This window comes from Halyomorpha halys, unplaced genomic scaffold (genome assembly GCF_000696795.3).
Source record: "Halyomorpha halys isolate HHAL.00 unplaced genomic scaffold, Hhal_1.1 Scaffold165.1, whole genome shotgun sequence".
Taxonomy (NCBI): Eukaryota; Metazoa; Arthropoda; class Insecta; order Hemiptera; family Pentatomidae; genus Halyomorpha; species Halyomorpha halys.
The window spans coordinates 199256-207993 of record NW_027111427.1 but is presented as its reverse complement, the minus strand read 5'-3'; the positions used below and the strand labels follow the sequence as shown (position 1 = coordinate 207993).

Genomic DNA, 8738 nt, shown 5'->3' with positions numbered 1-8738 from the left:
GTTAATTTTGTATTGAATAATATAAATATAACATAATTTTACTATGAACATTTTTATTATGGTTATTTTTTTTTTGTTGGATTCATTTTTAATTATTACCAGTCAGAAAGATCGAGGAAAAAATCCTCAGGACATCTGTGTTTTTAAAAAAATTAAATTTGTGTGTAATATCGATTAATATATTGTAGATAAAAAACTCCAAGAAAAAATGATCAATACTTTATGAAAACATATAGTTTTAATAATGTGACTGGGGTGTAGAAGAAAAGTGTTTCACAAAAATCAATGGAAAGGAAAGATTGCCAAAATGTGGAATAAATATGTAAAGAAGAATTAAAAATAAAAGAAACATATTTTTATTATTCTATAGTTTTATTTTAGACAGTGTACGTTTTATGTGGTCCTAAGCATTTTTCCTCAATCATTTTGGTTTATATTTAAAAATAATATAATAATAAATAAATAATTAATTTCCATAAACAATAATAATTAATTTCCAAGATTTTGATAAAGAATAAAAGCCTCGAGTTATACTGCAAAAATTCGAAGTTTATTCGTGTTGCATGCGATGGAATGTAGCCGATTTCGTCTTCTGGGGAATTTCCAAAGCTTTATGGACCGATTCGTTCTATCACAAAATTTTCCTATTACCATTAAGAAAGTATTAGTAGAAAAAAAAAGAAATTAAATTTAATAATACATTATGCCTTATATCTTTCTTTTTTTTTATCAATAACAGACAGATAAGCCAATCTGAAAAATGCCTAATAGCTTTAAATGTTTAATTTTATTTTTTTAAATTTACTTTTGTGAAAATTAGATTTAATGAAATTCTATTAAGACTGTAAAACTTGAAAAAAAAATAAAATAAAATAATAAGAAATTATAATGTTAATGTTAAATTATTAAATAAATGAAATATAATATGTGTACTTTATATGAGTATTTAATGATAAAAACATATGATAACACTACACGAACAATTTCTTCAAAATAACGAGTGCAGTATGTGAGATGTGCCTGCCAACACATTGATAATATTATTGCTATTATATTTTAAATTATTACCTCTAATGTTATTTTAATTATCTTTGTATAAACAGAATTGCCTTTCAATTTTTTGTGAAATTTTATATCTTTGGCAAAAATTAAACTCTAAGAAAACAATTGTGTAACTTAGGTGAAAGTTTTAAATATTCATATCTGTGTCAGAACATGTACTGATTTTTGAACTAAAAAAATTATATTATACACACACGTAGAAGATTAAACAATGTTTATTACATTTATAAAGAAGGCTCTAAAAAACTGAGTTTAAGTATCATGAATCAATATTATTTGACCAAAAATATAAAAGTGATTGATCAATCCGATTTTTAAGAAATGTTTCTCAAATAAACGTGCAGTAGTATAGAAAATATAATTAGTAGCATTATAAAAAATATAATATCAATATAATTTAATTTTACTATGATTATTTTATTTTTTGTGGGACTCATTTTTAATTATTAGGATCTAAGAAAAATGACGTATACTTATAATAAATTCTTTTAGAAGTAGTATTTATGAAAACATATAATTTTAATAATGTGACTAGAATGTAGAAGAAAAATGTTTAAAAAATTGGTGAAAAACACCCCTTGAGTTATTAATGCTAAATAACATTAAAATTCGACAAGAAAAAAATAATTTAGTCAACGTTAACTAATTTCAAATTCAAAGAAAGGTTTTTTGTTTTTATTATTATCTCCCTGATATACTGATATATCATGAGCATTGTGTATACTAATCCATGCATTGAGTTCTGTGCTTATTTAAATTATTATTATGGATGTACTGATTTCAGAAATTATTTTGGATAATATTTATTACATGAGATTTCTTCAAGAAATACTTGAAGAAGAAGTGAATTTGATTACTACAATACTTTTATATTCATGTTTTTAGACTTATTGTTGAATCAATTGCACATTTCTAAAACATTTACTTGCTTTCAGAGGTATTTTTAGACATGAGTAGTGATAAGGACCCAGCATACAGCGAAACATCGGATTTTTTTTATAAAGGTTTCGATTACTTCATAATGAGGGATTGTAAAAAAAAAATTAAATAGGATTTGATTTAATTGGCATTGTAGCATGTTTTCATCCATATTGTGTATGTTATAATTTTTACATTAAAAAAGGTCCGTTTCAAAAATATATAAAAGGATAATTAGGAGAAATAATTTATTAAAGCATTACAAAGAATATAATAAAAACTTACGTATAGTTTTTAATCCTGAAGGATATGCTTCTTCGAGTCCTTCACAAGAAATGCAAAGGAGTCGGGAGAAACAGGTGTGGGCGGTCAGGCCCGCACAAATAATAGACGGCATGCTATTTTTAAAACCTTCAGAGACTAACAGTCTAAACTATTTCACAATTTAAAGAAAATATAAAGAAGTATTAATTATATATTTTTTCCATAAGTAAATTCCCTGAAATTTTGCCAAGTCATATTCGATTTTAAATTATCGATTCGTTTATATATCTAGAATTCATCCCATCATACGTAATAATGCTGATTTGTTTTTAACACTGGCATATCTGACAAAAAGTTTTGATCTTATTTTGAATTGGACGTATTCCAAAGATTGTATCCAAAGCTGGGATTAATTTCTGTACTGGGGACGTCCCAAAGCTAGTAAAGATGTCACAAATTTCAGCTTATAGTACGATCTATGGAATCGTCGAATTTACAATATAAAACTGTTTTTGTACGAGACCATGTTCCAAACTAGGAAAGAAAACCGGCCGTTTTTGAAACGAGATGGTGAATGACAATATACTTCCAAGGATTATCCTGGAGTGACTTGTGGCCTCATATAATCATCTCAAGTATAAAAAGCCTATTCATACGGAAAGAATCAAATAGTTTCGTCAAGCTCTTATTTATTACGTCAAGACTTATTTATCTTCAATAAATAGGTCATTTTATCGTCATGTAAATATTTTAAGTAATGAATTTGAAGTTCAGGCCATTTTTGTTACTTAAGTTATACTGAATGGCATGTCATTGGCATTGAGATGCTAGTGAACATTGTTTCTTCCAGATCGTACCCCACTAAGTTGCTGAAGATCGATTCGTAATTTGTAAAAATCTTCCTGAAAAACACACTTTCTTCAAACAAGACATGGTATTTATACGATAAAATGTCGAACATGAATCTTAAGAATACGCAAGTCGAAGATGTATCATCTATCACTTGTAAGGAGGGTTATAATGAATTTGCTTATCTACTACAATATTGCTTTGTTTGGGAATGACCTAGTTTGGCGAGTGGGTCTTTGGTCCTCTCTGGATCATTTCGTCGAAGTTATCACTCCTTGATAACTTGATTTACCGACCAGAATGGGATTGTCAAGACACATTTTGTTTGTATTATTGGGACAAATTAGAGTAGAACCCACCCTCAGCGCTCGAAACAAGTTACTTTGACTCACGGTGCTTATCCAATACAACTTTTATTTATTGCTTTGTATAACCACCCATCAATAAACAGTGCTTAACAAGTTCTCAATCTAGGAAATGTCATGGTTCATTTTCAATATAATATATTGTTTGCAAATACTGGACATTTTAATATAGGAACACTATTCCTAGAATCTTAGCTACAGAAATATATTTTGGGGTTATCAGAAGCAAATCAACCTATAAATCTTTGTTATTTGTTGTGATCGGAACTAATTGGTTCCTAATGAAATTTCGGAAGACCTAACTCAGTTTCTATAGGTAAATTGTATGACAAATAAAAAAAAAATATTAATTTTGTTTCAAGAGTCAAAACGGTTTTTCCATCCTATATCTTGAATTTCGCCTACGCCCAGTTTGATGATAGTTTTGACTATGTAAAGGGACCTCTGTATGATTTATCGTTATGACAGTAGAATTAATTACATTTCAGACTGGAAGGCTAATATAGGTGGATTCTGAGAAATATCTAAAATTCGTTCATTAAAATTGTATTCTGTTATCCATCAGGATTACCCCTACATGATCAATCTGAACGCCTATCTGTGGTTTTATTGTCTTTCCAACTGACCGAATAGGTGACCCTTTAGAAGGAACCTGTATCTGGAGATTCTAAACAAGCATTAAAGCCATGGTGATGGCCTTAGTGATAGCTACCACAGCAACTAACATAGAATAAACTTACATTTGAGATATCACTATTAGGATTTGCTTGATAGATGGAAATACTATCAATTATCTTCACATTCATTAATGATCAGTTAAGTCCCCAGTACCTCATATATAATTATTATTGATACATTTACTGATTGAAAAGGGAAGTAAATCACTTTATGTTGAACTTTTTTGGAGTTGTATACTATCTTTGATAAGTTTTTATTATCTCTTGAAGTGAGGTGAAGTATATCTACTTAGTTCAGGTTGGATAGAACGATTTTCAGTCCTGTTGAAACCCAAACTGGCAAAACTTTTACTGTCAAAAATTAAAAAATACTTTGTAAGAGGATAGTCCAGGTGGCGGTCAATAAAGGTATCAAAATATTAAAAGAGAACTATTTATTGTAAACCAATGTTTCACTCCAGTTTGCAGGGCTTCACTAGGTCTGTCAAAATGGACATTTTTGCCCATTCCATTCTGACAGCCCTGCAAAATCTTTTACTATTTGGATACCTTTATTGACTGCCATCTGGACTATACTCCTAAAATCTTCTTTCATTGGAAACAAGATAGCAACTCCCCCTCCTCCCTCCCCGACCATCTTCTCTACATATTATATAAACTATCAACACCTCATTATTATTTGTATATGTAATTAGGTTTATAAATTTTAAATAAATAAATTATCAGCTACTTGGGAAGGCTGCTCAAGGCTTTGTTGGACATTTCACAACTACTTGATTATAGTTTTCTTATTGAATTTATTTTTAATTATTATTTTTTAAATCTATCAATAAATAACTTGATAGATAATACTTTTATACTTTACAAAAATTAATATAAAAAATATTAATATGTTTTGTTTAGATAGGTAGCCTGTCTTTGTATAAGTTACTTAGTACAGAAATAGGAAATTCAATTCATTTGGCTGGACCGATTCACCTATTCCAATAAATTTCAGTAATTCTTCTCAACCAATTCCTTTCTTTTTTTTTTTATTAAAAAGTAGTACTTTTTATTGAGGAAACTACCGAAATTCCCAAACTTTATGGTTTTCAAACAAAAATTCATATTTTCAAAAAAATTAAATAAGCTATTACTATGTTAGTTAACTTTAAAAAGAATATTTAATAAAAATAAAATTAAACACTATAATGCTTAGCAACTGGTCTCACTCCTCATTGAGGTTCTTCATCCATTGTCTAAAAGTAAAAACCACTAATTGATTTAAGTTAACATTTATCTTCTACGATAAATAAAATACACCTGTCTGCTTTTATTGTTTTTGTAGAATACTTATTCATATCTTTAAATGTCATGAAGACTTAGTTACTCACTGTTCACGTTTTCTCTACTTTATATTGTAATAAGTTAATAAAAATTAATGTATAAAATCATTTATTACAATTGGTTTTCTCATAGCTCTTCAATTAAGGACCAGATATTAGGTTTTCAATCAGAGAAATTTATTTGTTTATGTATGTTTGCATAAATGTAAAGAACATTTGGCGAGTTTCATTTGATTCAAACAAGGTTAGATAAGCTTTCCTTGTTTTAATATTATAAATTGAACAATAAAGTTATTTATTAATAATTATTTAACAATAAAGTTGATTATTGCAGAATTTAGATGTTTAATACACATTTTGGGTTCTTTACTGCACAAAAATCCAGTCTCCAGTATAAATAATCAGCTAGAAACCTGACTCTAAGTCTGGCCCAAGAGTTATACATCCTATCTACACCAATAGGGTTACTATACTAATAATCTAATTAATCACTAATAAAAAATAAAATAATTGTGGCAGCCTTAGGACTGGTCAACTGAAGTGAAACTTCTAGAAATGAAATGATGTATTAAAATGTTATCAGTAATGATCAAGTGTTCCCTTTCATTGCTTAAGTCAGAAAATATTAGTTTAAGAATAACAATTACAATAAAACATCCATTTCTTAGGTCAACTCTAGTAGAATTTTTTTTTTATTGTAATAGGAGGTCATACGCTAGAGATATGGCAGGCAATCGCACTAGCACTGCCGAGATTGTTAAGCTAATGTAAGTTCCTAATCTACTAAAATGATATACAAATTTTCCAACAAAAATTGACCAGCATTGCCCCCCCACCACTACCCTTTCATCCTCATGTCACCAAAAAAACTTACTCCTGTGTAATTTATTTTTCTTGAGTTGTAGTTTTATTCACTTCAATAAACCAGTAATATTTATAACACACATGTACAATTTCATTTTAAATTATAATTGTTTAGCCCAAATAATAATTAATACTCAGTTTTAAATACATAGTCCAATATCACTGAACATGGGAGTGTATAAAATTAATTTCAAAACTTACTTGTTCTCATTTTGACCAAGTAATATCTTGGACATGGTTATAGAATAAAACTCACCATAGGTCATTATAGGAATATTTAGTTTTTATAATATGTCAGCTAAAAGTGGACTTTTGTTCCACTCAACTTATATGACCCAACATGGTTAATATTACTGAGTCAATATTGAATTTCATCAATAAATTGACCATCCTAGGGTATAATGTAGCAATAATACTCACCATTCTCCTATATAAAACACGATTAAAAATATTTAGTAAGCTGACAGTTGAGGTGGCTTTATCAACAGTAGGACATAAATACTAAAATAAACAATTCAAAAAACAAATCTTTTTATTTAAAAAGCTAAAGGTCTAAAATTAAGAAATGTATGAGAAATGAATATAAAAATATCTTTAACGAATAAATAGTAATGACTATGATATAGGCCAAAAATAAAAATAAAGAATTAAGAGACTTTAAAAAAAACAAAACTGATATGATGTCACTTAACGTCCTTCTTCAATTAGAAATTAATTTCTGGTACTGGTGAGGACAAGTTCATCAAGTGGGCCTAATGGTCCTTTTAGACAGCCCCTGATGGCTACCTATAGATTGCCACCTTATCTAAGCGGAGAAAATATGTCAAGATTCATATCCTGAGACTGCAAAAAAACATATATCTATAGAACTGTTTTGAGACCTATACCCCAATGTGCTATCTCAAAAATGGCGAGGTGAGACGTAAAAAAAAACAATACATAGACAAAATTAAATCACTTTAGAGGAATTTGTTTTGAAAATATGGCATTTAAGCCCTGTTAGATTATTTCAATGAGGATAAGAACTTTCTGATATTAAATATTACAAGCAAACCCAGCAATGCTTCGCTATTGCTATATTTGGGCATTATATACACTAACTGAGCACAATTGAAACTTTGATATCAATTAACAATAATCTCACAAATCTGCAGGACTAGAGTTGAGACTGAAGAGACTCATGAATTGCTTTGTAAGATTTATCTTTGGGTTTCCTAGGCGCTCTCAAGTCTCCCGCTGGTATTCCGAGTTGAAGTGGCTCTATCCAACCTCCCGAAGGCAATACCTCCTTGGTGTTTTTCTATTCCAAGTTCTTAACATCATAAAACCTATCTATATCCTAGATCTCCTCACTCTTCGTTCATCCATCCACTCATTAAACACCAGATCCCATCAGAATGATTTATATATGCCCTCCTATAGAACCTCCTTCCTCATACCTGCAACCTCCCTCTGGAATTCTCTTCCCATCTCCATTCGCCAGTCCTCATCCATTCTCTCCTTTAAACAACACCTATTCCTTCATTTATTGAATAACCAAATCTCCACATCTTTGTAATCAAATAAATAGGCAGGTATTGATTAACATTATAAACAGTAGTAAAGCCAATATACCAATGTAATTTCATTCTACTATCCTTGGGAAAATTTGTAAACGCTCGCTAGATAAAAATCTCACTATATGAACCATGTATTTATTCTTAGGGGACATATGTCTCAGAATAAAGTTATTTTTTCATTTCATCAAAGAAGTGATTATATTAACATAAATGGTAACAGAAAACTTTGCTGTATAATCGTTAATTATGGTCCAATTCAGGTGATTTTTTTCTTATTCTTATAGACAATTTGACTATCTATGATATTGTCATATACATATACAATATTAATTATGAACAGTTTTTATATAATAACCCTCACTGTGCTTCAATATTAGTACTATATTGAAAAAATTCAGACTTACTGACCTATCAAAATGAGATAAGAGATTTTTTTAGGAGTGAAACAAAGTTGACACTTGTTTTTAACATCACAATAAACCCTTAAAAAAATCGGAAAATAAAATTTTTTGGTCCAAAATATTGGCCTCTGATTTATCTTGAAAAAAAATAGAATGAACTCCAACATGACTGAAATTCTCATTATATATAATCAGGAGACCTTACGAGTATTTCCATTGAAGTCTTTAGAATTGTTTCACTATTACATTAACCCTTAATATATAGGTTAGTAAAAAAAAAAAATTAAATGCTCTGAAGCTTGAAACAGAGGAAACCAAATTCATTTCTACTGAAAAATCCGAAGTACAGATTTTGTAAAAAACATGTTTATATTAAAATTTCAAGGTAGTTTTTTTTTTTTTTTTTTATTCAATCAATACAGGGTTAGGAAAATTTTTCAGCAAACTATCAGAA

The 8738-nt window shown here is 28.9% G+C and overlaps 1 protein-coding gene across 2 annotated transcripts in view; it reads right to left on the bottom strand.

The window, feature by feature from the left end:
- LOC106678870 (uncharacterized) overlaps nt 1–2413 on the bottom strand; it is a 46984-nt gene extending 44571 nt beyond the window's left edge. The window contains exon 1 of one of the 2 annotated variants that reach the window (XM_067049429.1): nt 2266–2413. The gene's annotated coding sequence lies outside the window, so the exon portion shown is untranslated. The remainder of the gene's footprint in view (nt 1–2265) is intronic. The other variant, XM_014417673.3, reaches the window with a different exon arrangement.
- Between the last annotated feature and the right edge of the window lie 6325 nt (nt 2414–8738).